This window comes from Podarcis gaigeae, assembly GCF_964106915.1.
Source record: "Podarcis gaigeae genome assembly, chromosome: 1".
Taxonomy (NCBI): Eukaryota; Metazoa; Chordata; class Lepidosauria; order Squamata; family Lacertidae; genus Podarcis; species Podarcis gaigeae.
Window position 1 is genome coordinate 117070376 of NC_139678.1, and position 15537 is coordinate 117085912.

Sequence of the window (15537 nt, forward strand, 5' to 3'; positions counted from 1 at the left end):
CAGCGCGGGACCTCAGTGTCCGGGCAGAACAATGGAGCTACTTGGAAGATGAAGTTGCTATATAAACGTAATATAACCAACCAAACAAACAAAGCCCTAAAGAACCGAAGCCCAAATACCAGAGACCCTCTTAGGCATTAAGATCAAGAAAGGGTAGTTCCAACGCCCTCAGAAGTTTGGGGCGGTTGGCAGCCCAGGGGAGTACATTCACTGAGGGACATTCACTAAGTTGTGGAATTCCCTCCCCATAGTTTGATGAGGTGCTCCAAATTCTGTGAGAGAATCTTGGCTCTCTTCAGAGACCAATAGCTCCCATGATGCCCTGGGAGGGGGGTAAGGAATGACTACAAAGTCTGGCTGTCTTCAGGCATTCTGTTAACTATGCATAGTAAACATACAATGGAGGGGAGCAAGGATGAGCACACCAGAACCACCCCCTCATTGTTGTTCTTGTTGCCCTCCACAGGTTGGGGTGGGGCTCTATGAAGCGGGGAGCCTCTTGTTCCCTTAGGGGGATCTTATGTATTACAGGGGTCAGCAAACTTTTTCTTTTTTTCTTTCTTTTCTTTTTTCTAAATCATTTTTGTTGAATGGTTTTATTTTACAAAAAAACATTACAACCATACTACCACAAAATGTAATTGAGAAATAATAATTACATACATCAATATTTTGTTTGTTATTTACCATCTTATTTCCTCCCAAACATTCCATACAAAACACACACCCCCACAAACACAAAAAATGAAAAAAGATAATAATAATAATAATAATAATAATAATAATAATAATAATAATAATAATGGTTAGCAAACATTTTCAGCAGGGGGTCGGTTCACTGTCCCTCAGACCTTGTGGGGGCCGGATTATATTTTTTTGGGGGGTGAACGAACTCCTGTGCCCCACAAATAACCCAGAGGTGCTTTTTAAATAAAAGCACACATTCTACTCATGTAAAAACACACTGATTCCTGGACCATCCGCGGGCCAGATTTAGAAGGCGATTGGGCCAGATCCGGCCCCCGGCCCTTAGTTTGCCTACCCATGTTTCAGAACAAGAACAGGATCTCCCTGCTTCAGAAATCTGCCCCCCTCCCCAACTCATGGAAGATGACAAGAATGATGAGGACATCAGCGCTAGCACTAATTCCCACTGCCCGCTCTATTTACTATAGACAGTTGTTGAATACCAGCATGGGTTTAGTGATGCAGATAAGCCCATGACATCATTAAAAAAGCACATGACTAAGCCCTTCAAAATGGCTAGGAAGGCTTCCCATTTCTAACCCACCAGAAATGAAAAAGTTGCGAGAGATTTTTTTTTTGTCTAAACAAAATATATGATGTGTGAACATTTCAAAAACAGATCAATGCTTCTAAATTTATTTATTTATTCCCCTTTGGATCACTTGACAGTTACATCAATTTAACTTCGATATCATACTGTTTTGCCCAGCATATTTTATTATTTGTTTCAAGTTTGAATAACAACAACAATAATGCTGCAACAGGTATATGTTTCCTACCCAACATTTTACTTATATTGTTTATATTTAAAATAGTTTATCATGCTTAAATATGTAAGAGGAACATTGAAAGCAGCTAATACATAAGTATCTTCCAACAGATCGCAGTATGAGAGAGAATCACATGTCATGCTAAGCGAAACCATGGCTCAGTTTGAATGTGTGGGCTTCTGGAGCGGAGTTCACAGCCTGTTTGCTCCTCCATGATCCTTTTCCCTGCTGTGCTGAACTCAGGGGTGTGCCTAGGGATTGGGTAAGTTGGCCCCCGCCAGAGCGCAGAACCAGGGGGGCACAAAAATCACGTAGGAAGACAGCCAGATGGACCAACAGAGGAAGAGGAATATGAGGAGGAGAGCAAGAGGGGAGCAGACACAACCCCAATGGCTGTGTCACTGGTGGAGCACACAAGGTGATGAAAAGCAAACTTTTTGTGTTTTTGATCCATGATCTCTCTCGGCACCAATTCAGCTCCTTGCCAAGGAGCCTAGTTATGCCTCTGGCTGAGCTGAGATTTGCCTGAGCATGATGTGCAAAACAGGTCATATGCACTATGGCTACACACAACAATATCTAGAACCAGCGACCACTTGGCAACAGCACAGAACCTACAAACAGAAACAAGATTTCATAGTTACAAGTGCTACAGGGTTTTTTCCTGCCAACTCAAACGGAAGAGGGGTGCGAGGTAGCTAACAACTCAAAAATGTTGCTCTATGTTTGACAAATCCTGCAGATACTCATTAGGAGACCTGAGAGGCAGTGATCTGGTTCCTTGCCTTAGGTGAAATGCCAGTCTCTGTTACATTTCAGGGACGATGGCAAAAAAAAATAGTAAGACTCTACTGCAACAGTCGGCCACCTGCTTCTGAAAAGCTAATTAAGGCAGTGACTCAGCAGCTATAGGATATTTATGCCTTGTTGAAAAGCAGCTGTTGGCCAAGGTGGAAAAATGGGGGGAGAGATGATAAATGCTTTCAGTAGCTAGATGCTTTTCTTGTCCCACTGCCCTGCGACATTTCATCAAACATTGCAAAATTAAGTTCAGTGGGGAGATAAATAATAATAAGCACTGCATTCAGGAAGGAAAAACCAGATGCGCCAACATAGGGTGGGTGGCACACAGGCAGAGAGTAGTACATGTGTGGGGGGGGGACTAAAGGTCTTAGTAGACCACTCACTTAAAAGAGTCAGCAGCATGATATCGTCAGTGTAAGACAGTCGGTGTAGTATAACTCTTCAAATGTTGGACTAGGCTCTCTGGGTTAAATAGGCAGGTCATTCTCTCTCTCCCTCTGCACAGGTTTGTTATTAGCAGTGCTTTTTTTTTGGTGGGGGAAATATACCCCTAAACATTTTGTGAATCTTAGTTTGGCCTCATTGAGGGGCACTATTTCAATAGGAGTAGAAAAATGAGAGTACCCCTAAACACTTTTTTAAGGGAAAAAAAAGCACTGGTTTTGAGGATAAAATGAGGCCACCTTGAGCTCTTTAGAAGACATTGAGGTATAAATGGAGTAATAGTAGTAATGCTAAAACAGCAAACACAGTTCTAGACAGCAACAATGGACATTTATAGAGACCAAATCATGAGAAATAATAGTGCCACCTTATTCTGCTTTAGTTGAATCTCACCCAGAGTGCTGTGTCCAATTGCTTTTTAATATGCACGCATCATCTATATAAGATAATATTTTAGAGCAAAGCACATCAATGGAGACAAATCAATCACCTCACTTTCAGAGGAGAGATTTTTATTTGGTACATAAAGCTTTGGCACCAAATATCTGCACAACACCCTATTTTAATAACCAAGCTGTGATGTTTACTCCCAAATCAAGGGCAATTCTGCTTTCATAGATTTCTACCAACACCATAGACAGTCATTCCTCCTTTAATGCAGTAATGTATTACCTGCAATTCTGAAATCTGTGATGGAGTAGAAGTGAAAGTAAAGGTTAAGGAAACATTAACTTCCTTGTCCATTTTTACTTTTCCATTAATTCTCCCCATCCACCCCAGTTCTACACATACAGATATGAAGACATTCTGAACAAAATGTATATTTACATGAACAAGGTTTAGATCAATGTATACATGGAATCAGAGGCGTGATTTTCTTGTGAAACCACAAAAAAAGTAAAAACAAATCCAGCTACATAGATTTGCAATATATTTTGGCAGTTTTAGTTGATAAACGTGCCCCAATCAAAGGGACTCCAGTATTGCAAACACTTCTGCTGTGCAACTAAGATATGAAAGCATAAACTAATCCATCATTTCCCTATGTTCTGTTTCCACTATACTTTATAACTTTTCCTGAATATTTTGGGTACGACACTATTATGTGTTTGCATTTTTAAGGATTACTTGTTTCTTCCACTTTTCAAGTGTTAGACCAATATTTGGGATGATGAGCGATATTAAGAATGCCTTGTTGATTTCACAGGGGAAAGGGGGGAGGGGAGGAAAAGAAGTGGAATGACAGGAGATATCATGGACTTATCGTGAAAGTTTCGCCATTCATTTAAAATGATGTGTGGGTTGTAGCTTTTGGTTGTGACTGTGATTGCACAGCAAATGACTGGATCATTAATCTCTCGTTTTGAAAGCAAGGCTTCTAAAACGTTTCCAGAATGAAACTGTATGAATCCAGGAAAATATAATAGCAAGTTTCCCCACCCCTTGAACTCTACAACTCATGTTAAATATTGGGCCTGTGAGTTCACTGGAACCATCAATTCATATAAATACACAAATTGCATTTTAATGTTGCTGCCATTTTTAATCACACACAGACTGACTCTCAAAGTGAAGGCGATTCAACTTTGACAATATCTGTAACAACTTTAACTTGGCATGCTGACATACTGAGTAACAAACATCACGGAACAGTTGGTTTCAGTGGTTTCTTAAGTAAACGATACGCACAAGCGTCACAATTTACAAAACAGTACAATTTGCAGCAGCAGCGGCAGCAGAAGAAGCCAAAAGCACAACACAGTCAAATTTAAGGGGCAACAGCACAGAAAAACATAGGCCCATCCACCGGCAAAATCTCCTTCAGGCTATAGTGGCAGCAAAAGTTCAATGCCTCCTTGCACCAAGAGTCCCATGAGGAAATTTGCCTTGTTCTAATTTTGGAATCTGGAAAAAAACACACACCAGGAAGGATTTTTATATATATATTTAAAAATAATAATGATATGTATATATCTGAAAAAGAAAAATCTCTTCAAAGAAAAATATTTTCCCTCAGTGTGAAGCAAGAGAATTGCTAGTGACATATCAAAAGTACTGAAGCAAAGGTGTGGCTTTTAACATGAATATGAAGATTAAGGCTAGTTACCCTGTCCCTGTGATGTTTAGGCCATGTCATCACACCGTGACACTTGTGTGCCCACGTCATTTGCTGTCACTGGTGGGAAAAAAGCATATAGCGAAGGCCTGACTAAACATGACAAGAACTTTCAAAAGCCTCCCCACCCCTCATTTTCCTTTTTTTTTTTAAAAAATAATTTTTTATTGATTTTCCACACAAATAAAAACAAAACAGTCAACACACACAAACAAACACCAACATATAAACATGTATAATTTCAAATCTTTTTTTTCCATAACCTTACTTCTCGGACTTCCCCCTCCCTCCCCTTCTCTGCTTCCCTATTTTAAATGTATCTTCAACAACCCTTCAGATCGGTTAATTAATCACTTATTGTCTTTTTAAATTTCTTCTGGTAATTAATCTATCAGTCAATTACAGCTGTAATTCCATATTTTCCTTTACCTTGACATTTTAACATTCATCAATATTACAACAGTTCTTAAGATATACTTTAAACTTCTTCCAATCTTCTTCCACCGTCTCTTTCTCTTGGTCACGAATTCTGCCAGTCATCTCTGCCAGTCCCATATTGTCAATCACCTTCGCCTGCCATTCTTCCAGCGTGGGTAGTTCTTGTGTCTTCCAATACTTTGCTAGGAGAATCCTTGCTGCTGTGGTGGCATACATAAAGAACGTCCTATCCTTCCTTGGCACCAATTGGCCGACCATGCCCAGGAGAAATGCCTCTGGTTTCTTATGGAAAGTACATTTAAGTACCTTTTTAATTTCATTATAAATCATTTCCCAGAAGGCCTTAATCCTCGGGCAAGTCCACCAAAGGTGATAGAAGGTACCTTCAGTCTCATTGCATTTCCAACATTTATTATTGGGCAAATGATAGATTTTTGCAAGCTTGACTAGGGTCATGTATCCCTCATTTTCCAGAACGGCAAACAGAGTTGGTTCAGCCCTAAAATCAATTCTGCGCTATGCCGGCAAATCTAGGAAAGCCTCATAAATAAATGCTGTGACTATTTCAAACTGACTGCTGGGATTCTCTCCCCTCAGGGCAATTCACATGACCAAACTGGATCGATGTAGAATTTGGCACAGGATGAAGCAGGCAAAATGGTAGCATCATGTGGACTAGGCACATGATGAAGCAATCACAAGACCAAATCCCCCACAAACCTACTCTATATCTCCAAGCTCGCCAACACAATAATTTTAATTGGTCCTTATTCACGGAGAAAACCGCAACTACCAGCTAAGCAGAGTTGAAGGATGCGAATAAAAAATTAAAATGTTATTCCGTCTGGCTGGGTCTTTGGGGAGATGGCCTAGGCAGGAAGCTGTCACGACAAATGAGCATGTACTGGCATACGTCTTAGTAAATCAAACCACAAACGCACAAAAAGAGTTAGCTGGAAGGCTGGTGGAAAACGCTGTTCAAAGCTGCACCATTTTAGATAACCTTGGCTTTTGAAACAGCCAAAGCACTGTTTTGCTGCTGAACAAGGCTGCAGTGCTAGCATGTCTACTCAGAAGTAAGTCCCACTGAATTCAGGTAAGCAGGGCTAGGATTTGCAAGGGATCAGGACTTCGCTAATATCTTATGCTAGGAGATAGCTCTAAGCAAACAACAAAGAGTCACTCTGAACTGCAGGCTCTCTATTTCATATTTCAGTAACATAAGCTGGAGTAATGCCAGGTGCTTTTGGCAAATCCTGCCCCACAAAATAAAGCTCTTCTCTGCTTGCCTATCAAGGATACTCAAGTGAAAAATCACTGTACTGCTAGAACAACGCTTCTTGACGCTTAACAGCAACAAGGAAACCAGTTACTAATGGGGCCCAAAACTGGGAACTTAAGAAGTAGCGTGGCCTGCTTGCGGATGGGTGAATTGGTCGACTTGGGTTTCTTTCAGTTTTTCTGCTTTCCAATTTTAAATTCAGTTCTCCAGATTCCTGCATTCTTTGTGCATACAGTGGTACCTCGGGTTAAATACTTAATTCGTTCCGGAGGTCCGTACTTAACCTGAAACTGTTCTTAACCTGAAGCACCACTTTAGCTAATGGGGCCTCCTGCTGCCGCCGCACCACTAGAACACAATTTCTGTTCTTATCCTGAAGCAAAGTTCTTAACCTGAAGCACTATTTCTAGGTTAGTGGAGTGTGTAACCTGAAGCATATGTAACCTGAAGCATATGTAACCTGAGGTACCACTGTATTATTTGGTTGCAGAACTGGACCACAAAATTAGAAGAGCGAATGTCGAAAAACAATGCCGGTTGCATAGTGGTTTGCAAAATGTCAATTAGATCGTTTCTCATTTAAACTTCATGAGACCCGTTCTAATTCGTTGTTTATCACATTTTAAAACATTTCTCTGCATACATGAAGGGTGGAAAAATGAACCTTGAGATTCTCAGGAGTCCAGTGGCAACCCAATAAGGTTTTTAAAACTGTGTGCAGTATGTAGGGCTTAGTGGCCCCCCTTCAGTTCATTCTTTGCTGAAACGTTACCACCACTAAAAAGCCTCTGCTACGTTTCAGAAATGTGCCCTTTTGTTTCTACATGAAAAATTTTTATCTGTCTTTCTGTACAGTGCAGAAATTCAGCAGTACTAGAGTGGTGTTGCTCTGTACAGGCATGCATGCCGGGTGTAGAATTAAAGCAAGCAGCAGCTATCAAGGCACCCCACTGCTGCAGTCAGGTGCAAAGCCAGCAGAGATGCTGGTGGCAATTCCAGATTATGTTTTGCCACGTTTGAAAGATTCCAAAAACCTGAATCTATACAGGCATCCCCAAAAGCATCTCACTCAGACAAGCAAAAAAAATCAGAGCATCCCCAGCTCTTATATTCCCAGTACGGCATTAATACTGACATCGCTTAATGGCGACTGCACAGAGATAAGGAGGAAAGGTTAGGATGTGTCTGGCTGTAGATGTGTAATCTCAGCCCTCCTGAGGGAATGGTCCAAAACCTTTGACCTCCCCAGATGCAAGAGTAGTGCTGTTATCTTAGCTCTTCTGCAAAGGTCCCCCTTGCATTACATTTGCCTGTACAGACACCTGATATTCATGGATATCTGTTGCCCTATACTGGGCACAGCTGTGAAAATGCACAACCATAAAAGAAGCTATCAAGCATCATATACAAGTACAATGATTTCATGGAATGGGCCAAAAGCCCCACAACTAGTATTAGGCACCAAATATTCCTTCCCTATCCCCACAAACCCAGGAAACTCAGCATACCAGCAGTTTCGTTCATGTACGCGGTTGCCAATAGCCCAGAAACGAAGCTCTGGTCTGCCGTTTCTCATCTTCCTTTAACAGAGATTTGATATGCAGGAACCCAAAGGGAAGGTTTTCAGGGATGGAACAAAACGTGGAGATTTGTTCATTGCTGCAGTTGAGGTTCTAGTTCAGAAGCTGGTAAGCCCATTAGAAATCCTATCACAGTGGCGGCTGCTTCTTCCAGGAGAGCCTAAAAATGTATTCTCAGCAAAGCAAATCTGTGTTGTGCATATTGTTTGCAGTTCTTTTGACATATGGTCATGAATACGTATGAACAATAAGGTAAAGGTAAAGGTAAAGGTACCCCTGCCCGTACGGGCCAGTCGTGTCCGACTCTAGGGTTGTGCGCCCATCTCACTTAAGAGGCTGGGGGCCAGCGCTGTCCGGAGACACTTCCGGGTCACATGGCCAGCGTGACAAAGCTGCTCTGGCGAGCTGGCACCACTGCAACACACAGAAACGCCGTTTACCTTCCCGCTATAAAGTGGTACCTATTTATCTACTTGCACTTAAGGGTGCTTTCGAACTGCTAGGTGGGCAGGAGCTGGGACCGAAAGACGGGAGCTCACCCCGCCGCGGGGATTCGAACCGCCGACCATGTGATCAGCAAGCCCTAGGCGCTGAGGTTTTATCCACAGTGCCACCCGCATCCCTTACGTATGAACACTAGTTTTATTTTTAAAAAAGAAAAGCAATCATGACCATAGTAGCTATGGAGACACGATCCCAAACCCTTGAATCTTGATCTCAAATGACCCATAATGCATATAGACTGAACGTATCAATTTATACAGGCATTATGGTAAAATCCACTACCGACCTGTTTTTGTCTCATGCCCATCTGATAACAGTGGCAACGACCTCTGCCTGGGGCTTTAGAAAGGATTAATGACTAACTGGCGTTAATAGCCTTTGGATGCATTTCAGCCATCAACTCTTCCAGCTCATCATTAATCCTAGGAGATGTGCTAGACACCATTCTGTCATTATTATTAAAACTTCATTTTTTTAAAAAAAGGAGGAAAAGAAATCTTCTGCACAGATGGGTGCAGCATAATTGGGGAAAGAATAATTGTCATTGTATATTGGGGGCAAGCGTTCACTGGGAACACGAAGTCTCATTATCGAGAAAGGGAAAGAAGGCTTTGAATGCTGAACCGAAAAAAGTGTGTGTAAGGACACTAGTAAACCTTGGCTTAAATAGCCCTGGCTCAGATGCCTGCCTTGCTAGCTCATCTTTTAACTTGGTGGAAGAGCTGGTCGCCTCTCAAGCGCAATAATATGCCATTATAAAGCAAGCCCTGGTTGTACTTGTGAAGATTCACAACATGAGATCCTTCCTTCTCTAGAAAAGAGGGGATATCCTATGAGTGGGGAACTTCTACTGAGTTCAAGATGGGCTTTCGGCTGCAGAAAATGGATTCTGGTGTTATGGAAGTGATTTCCACTGCTTGGTTTAAACTGTGATGAAAACATAGTTAATCATTACCCATTGATTTTATTGCATTTTACTGTTGTTAGCTTTTATTGTAGACTGCTGGTAAAAAAAAACCTTTGGGTGAGTCATAAGTCAGTGGTGGTGGATCAAATGGGAAGAAGGAAACTTTGGAGGAGAGGGCAACATGCCTGCTCTTCGACCATGCAAAAGGATCAGCCAGCTGAATACTGAATATAGCATTGACACAGATCCTCTGACTTCAGTGTCATTTGTTAAAATGCAGATTGTGTATTTTCACACAGAGGCAAGCAGAACAAAATATGAATCTCCAGGGTATGGTCTGAAAGTCCATTAGCCCAGCATCTTGCTGAAGCTAGGCGGGTCTGGATCTGGTCAATAACCTGGCACTGGTGTGAGCTTAGGATGTCATTTCACTCATCAGATGATGTAGCCTCTAGTCCACAAAAGCTTGCGCCTTTTCAGGGTACGAGACTCCACAGATTTTCCATGTCAGGAGGAAACATCTGCCACCCCCAGCTGCACTATGTTCATAAAGCCATTTTCGTGGAATGAAACTAAGCAGGCCAGACATTTTCTTTTGCCATACTGTCCTTGCCACCCCCAAGGCACAATGCGCTCGGCAACATACATGACAGTGACAGACTTGTCCTTCTGAATGCCCCATCACACATCAAAGCTGGGTGAGGGGTGCTCACCACTTCTCTCACCCTGGGGCCTCCATCCCAGGTCCTTTTCTCCCAACTAATCTCACTTCAGCGTGGAATCCTGGGGGCTAGAGGAGAATATCGGGGCTCTAAACTACAGGGCTAGAGAGGGGTGTTACCCCTCCCCATGGATACATCCCTTTTGTTCTTAACATCAGACTATCCTCCCAGCCATGCTTTCCTCATGGCAAGAGCAGATGTGCATTTCAGGAGGCAGGTCTGCAGCTGCCATGTCCAATTTGGGCCTGACAAACCAGGGCAGTTGGTCTTACACATGCAAACTGCCATCGTCCCTGCCAAAAGTAATCACACAACGGTTTAGAAAGTAAAGTTCTTCTCTGTCTCTAGATCAGAAAAAGGAGGTGGTCAAATTCATCCCAGAGTATGGTGCCTGAAGCCTACCAACGGCCTCCATTCTGAATTACATTGACAAATGTCTGTTTCCAGTTTTCCTGTTATATTTCACACAGGGTTGAGAAACGTATACCACACAAAAGCATTCTTCTGTCAACAGTCTTTATAGGATATGCTATACAGGCAGGATAACATTAACACATATAAATCTTTTCAGTAGCAGCTAGCCTTGAACTCAGAACCTTGTGGGCTGTAGCTAGGAATGCAACCCTGCTATTAAAACGGAATATTCTCCAAAAGACTTCCCCTCCCCGCAAAGATACAGCCGTATCTTGGAAGTCGAACAGAACCCGTTCCAGAAGTCTGTTCGACTTCCAAAACGTTCGGAAACCAAGGCGCAGCTTCTGATTGGAATTCCGATTGATTCCAATCGGAAGCCGCAGAAGCCCCATCAGATGTTCGACTTCTCAAAATAGTTCACAAGCCAGAACACTCACTTCCAGGTTTGCGGTGTTCCAAGTACCAAGATGTTTGGGATCCAAGATATGACTGTACTTGAAAATCACCCAGGCTGGCTATGGGATCTTGTCTCAGCAAGAGACAATATTCTGTTACTGTTAATCCAATGTCAAGCCTCCTCTCTCCATTATCTCTGTCCTTGCTTAGTGCCTGTTTTTATTCCTTGGCTTCTCCTGCTCACACTATCAGGCTTGCACATCTTTTCCAGACACCCAGCTTCCAATTCCCTGGAAAGGATCTCTTGACCCTAACTTGAACTCCTGGCACCATCTGGCTTAACACTCTGAACTGCTGACCCACGTAGTTGATTTAACAGTCTTCAGTCAGTGCCTCTTGAACTTCACTTGCGCAGGGTCACGATGCATAATACTGACAAATTTATGGCGACGCTGACAGAAGCAAACAGGAACACATCTGCGGTAGGTCTTATTATGGACCTCAGTGATGACATTCCATTAAAAACAGGCGGAGGGACAGAAAACGAAAGCAGTACCCTCATTTTGTCAACCCAGTTCTGAAGAAAGACTTGAGAATGAACAAGTTTATTTAGTATTGTAAACGAAACGACAACGATCCCCCGCCGTGTGGAACGCATTCGTAACTTTATGAACAACAAGCTAAATCGATGACTTTGTAACAGAATTTGTGTGACCGGTCAATTCAAATCATACGAGTGCTGCATCAAACCTCCCAAATTGAAGTAGACATTAATTGGGCTCAAGGAAGAACCTGATGTCTCACATGACAGCGAAGTAAAACACTCATTACGTTTCGTAACTGTACATATGCCAGATTAGAACTTCTTGGGGGAAGTGGAGATTGAGTGGTTGTGGAAGTGTGTGTGTGTGTGTGTGTGTGTGCGCGCGCGCACACGTGTGTGTGCATATTATTATTATCATTTTTTTCATATCCCACCTTTTCTTCAAGGAGCTCAAGGTGATCACATGCTTCTCCCCCCAACACACATTCTTTATCATCACAACAACCCTGTGTAGTAGGCTAGTCTGAGTGACAGTGACTGGCCTAAGGTAGGGTTGCTATAAGTCTGGATTTTCCCAGACATACTCCGAACACTGCAGTCGGATGCAGTGCCTGGGCAGAAATTGGCAAAAATGTCCAGGAAGATCCAGATGTATGGCAACCCATGTCGGCAGGGTCGTTTTTGCTGATTTTCCTTTTTAAAAAAGCTGAAAAACTTTGGGCAAAGCTAAGAAAAGCTCAGCAACTTTGGCCAAAAATAGCTCAATAATCTCACTTTTTGAAATATGGCAACCCTACCTAAGATCACCCTTAGGTGACCTACTTTGTGACTGAGTAGAGATTTGATCCTGGCTCCCCCAGATGTTAGGCACTCTTATGGCAATGCAACACAGGCTGTGGGTACAGAGAATATTCTTTGAATTCCTTTCCTTCCACTATTGTAGAAGATACTGGACCGAGATGACCTAATCAACCAGTGTCTCTAAGCACGCGGTCTCCTAGGAAACTCTTAAGGTATGAGTGAGTATATTAAAAAATATATGTAACGTGTGGTTTTTTCCAAGTTAGAGCTGTTACCTAAGACACAAGCTGATGGTTCTCCCAGGAAAAGGAGAGCAGCTCATCTTAAACTGAAAGACGCAATGCTTAGATGGAGAAACCAAAATCAGGAGTTACTCAAGGCCAGGTGGAACCTTATTGGCTCCAGGAAACTCCCTGTCCACTTTCAGGGTGGCACTGCAGAGCAGTCAAAACCAAATCAGCAGTTTCTTCTGCTTGTAAGCAAAAACTCAGTAGTACAAGGAATAAGGAAGCTGGGACCCCAACGACCACAACACACGCTTCCTGTTTAGCACTACATTTGTTAAATCAAACTGCCATGGGAGCTCCAAACTCTAGACACAGCCTGGGACAACCACTGAGGTGACAACCATTCATTCTTATAACAGCCCTGCAAATATAGAGATCATCTTTCATACTTTCCAGACTAGAAAACTGGAACCTGGGAAAATGCTAACACAGCCAGCCAGTGCATTCTTAAATGAGGTGAAATTAGAACACACTTTATCCAAACAACACTTCATCCAATAAACTAACTGTTTTTCTCTTTCTTTCTTTCTTTCTTTCTTTCTTTCTTAGGGCGCATACTGTGACTAACAGTATCATAACGACTTTTCCTAATGCCATAAAGGACATGTGCTCTTTAGATTTCAGCATTTAATGTTCAAAAATTGCATTTTTGAACTAAAATCACTACCTCTGAATCTCTACAGCAAAACACCATTTGTTTCCTTTTGCACTAGGCACATCTATTATTAAATCATGTTCTTCTGTAAACTAGCGTCAGGCTTAGTTTTTTAAACATCTATTGAGAGCAGTGTTTTAGCTTAACGCAGGATAATATATTTGAGGAGTTTCAAATGCATTTATTTGCTACATACTGTGCGGTGATTAAATATGATAATCTAATCTGGTTGCTTTGGAGGATAGGAACCAGCCTGAAATCAAATCTGTTCAAAAACTTCTTAAATGCAGATTTCATGTTGGCAATCAATAGTTCCTGTGCCATTTCCCTCCCTGCTCTCTGTTGCAGATGTAAAAGTGATGTTAAATACAACTGCTCAGTTTTTTGGGGGGAAATTATGGAAAATACCTATACTACATTTTCAGAACCTTTTTTTTTTTTTTACAGAAAGCATCCTTTCATTAGCAAGCATTGCCAAGAATAAAACACTTATAACATTGGTGCACTAACATACACAAACTGAGAAGCATTACTCTTGCTTCTCAAGTATTTCCCCCACTAATTTGCAGCATTAAAAAATTGAGAGTTAATGGGGGGTGGGGGAAAATATCCAACCTCTTCTGGCTAAGCACAAACAAATGTTAAAATGGAAAACTCCGATTCATTAGTCAACCAATGCCAATTACGGTATATATCAAGAAGGCATGAACTCAAATATAGCAAAAGTGAAAAGAACAAGATTCAATTAGAAAATAATGCTGAGCCTGCCGCCGCTCCCACCTATATGAAATTTCAAAAACTTACACTGTAGTGTTCTTATCAGTCCAACCCAGGAAGCAGCCTTAAAAGTGAATTTTAGATTTTGCATCCATGCTCCATTCTTAATGATGTGACTGTTCAGGCACATGGTCGAGTAGCACTCAGCTTCTCCCTTAGTGATGTACGAGAGGCGAGCTCTGCTGATTTATCTAGTCTTTCTGCTGCAGATTAGCACTAATGTTTCTGCCTCTGCATCCTACCTTTCTTTTAAGCGAGTGGCTCTGCATTACCATTGGCAATCCAAATTAGACAGCCAATGCAGCATAGATTTCTCTCTCTCTCCCTCTTTCTCCCCACCCAGCCCATCCCCTATGAAACAACTGGTAGGCATACAAGAAATCACACTGTTTGGATGTATTGATTCTCACTTCCAATTTCCCTGCTGGGAAAGAAGTAGTTACCATAGGTGCCCTTCCCTTCCTGCAAAAGAAGGCTGCTGTGGTTCGAAGGTCTGCTTGCGATTTATTCTTCTGAAATATATTTAGCTTAGACAGATGGTCTCGGGCAAATAATTTGCATGCAGAAACTCTGGAATTTTGATATGTGTAACTCATTGATAATAGCCATACACGTTCAGATTTACTATTTGCTCAGTGTAATAGTGTTTTGGGGAAACCGGATACAAAGTGGGTCAGGCTTTAATGCATTTAACATCCATTAGCGGCCATGAGTTCGTGCTCATAAATAGGTTTTATTTAATTACACTGCACAGGATACATAGGTTACACACTCACTCTCTTGCTCAAATCCATTCCTCTTGCCCTGCTCGCTTTGGAACATCTGACATTTTAAAGTGTGCTGCAAGTTGCTCTTCTTAAGAACTGTCCTCACGCCTGATGTTTTACACTGCGCCTCCGAAGATGCCAACAAGTTTACTACAGCAATTAGCAAAGGACAAAGTGAATGAACCGCTGCTACGTTCTTCCAGGCTTTCGAGTAATCAAGGAGTGTCCTAGCAATAAGGGACCATATTTTATTCATGATGTTTTCAAGCCAAGACACCACAAGATTTATTTTTTTTTAAGTTTAAAATTTTCATAAGCACTCTCAAAACACTCAAGAAATAGAAAATGCCCCACAACTTTTATTCATTTAAAAATCTGAACAGCCTGACAACTTTGCTCCCTGTCTAAATCAATCCATACCACGCTTCTGCCTAGTTTAATTGCTCTCCACCCCTCCTGCTATAAATCTGAAGCTGAAGGAAATAGACCTGCTCTGTGAATAACAGCAAATGTCCAGTTGACATGAGATGATCTTCAAGGCATCAGTGTTGTTGTATGAACTCTTGTTCGTACAGAGAGCTT

General features: G+C 41.9%; 1 protein-coding gene and 1 long non-coding RNA gene across 8 annotated transcripts in view; both read right to left on the reverse strand.

The window, feature by feature from the left end:
• The window catches only part of RAPGEF4 (Rap guanine nucleotide exchange factor 4), a 168627-nt gene that overhangs the window by 105129 nt on the left and 47961 nt on the right, over positions 1-15537 (reverse strand). Inside the window, exon 1 of one of the 5 annotated variants that reach the window (XM_083706180.1) lies at positions 14216-14514. The exons of 3 other annotated variants lie outside the window; for them this stretch is intronic. The gene's annotated coding sequence lies outside the window, so the exon portion shown is untranslated. Of the gene's footprint in view, positions 1-14215; positions 14515-15537 lie in introns of those variants that run through there. One more of the 5 variants, XM_083706181.1, reaches the window with a different exon arrangement.
• Positions 1444-6327, reverse strand: LOC310834011. 3 transcript variants are annotated; one of them, XR_014559050.1, is made up of 2 exons: positions 6044-6327; positions 1444-4670 (listed from the first exon to the last, which is right to left on the reverse strand). It is a non-coding gene; the product is annotated as an uncharacterized lncRNA (long non-coding RNA). The 3 variants fall into 3 exon arrangements; XR_014559051.1 differs by lacking the exon at positions 6044-6327 and adding an exon at positions 5895-5938; XR_014559052.1 differs by lacking the exon at positions 6044-6327 and adding an exon at positions 4873-4980.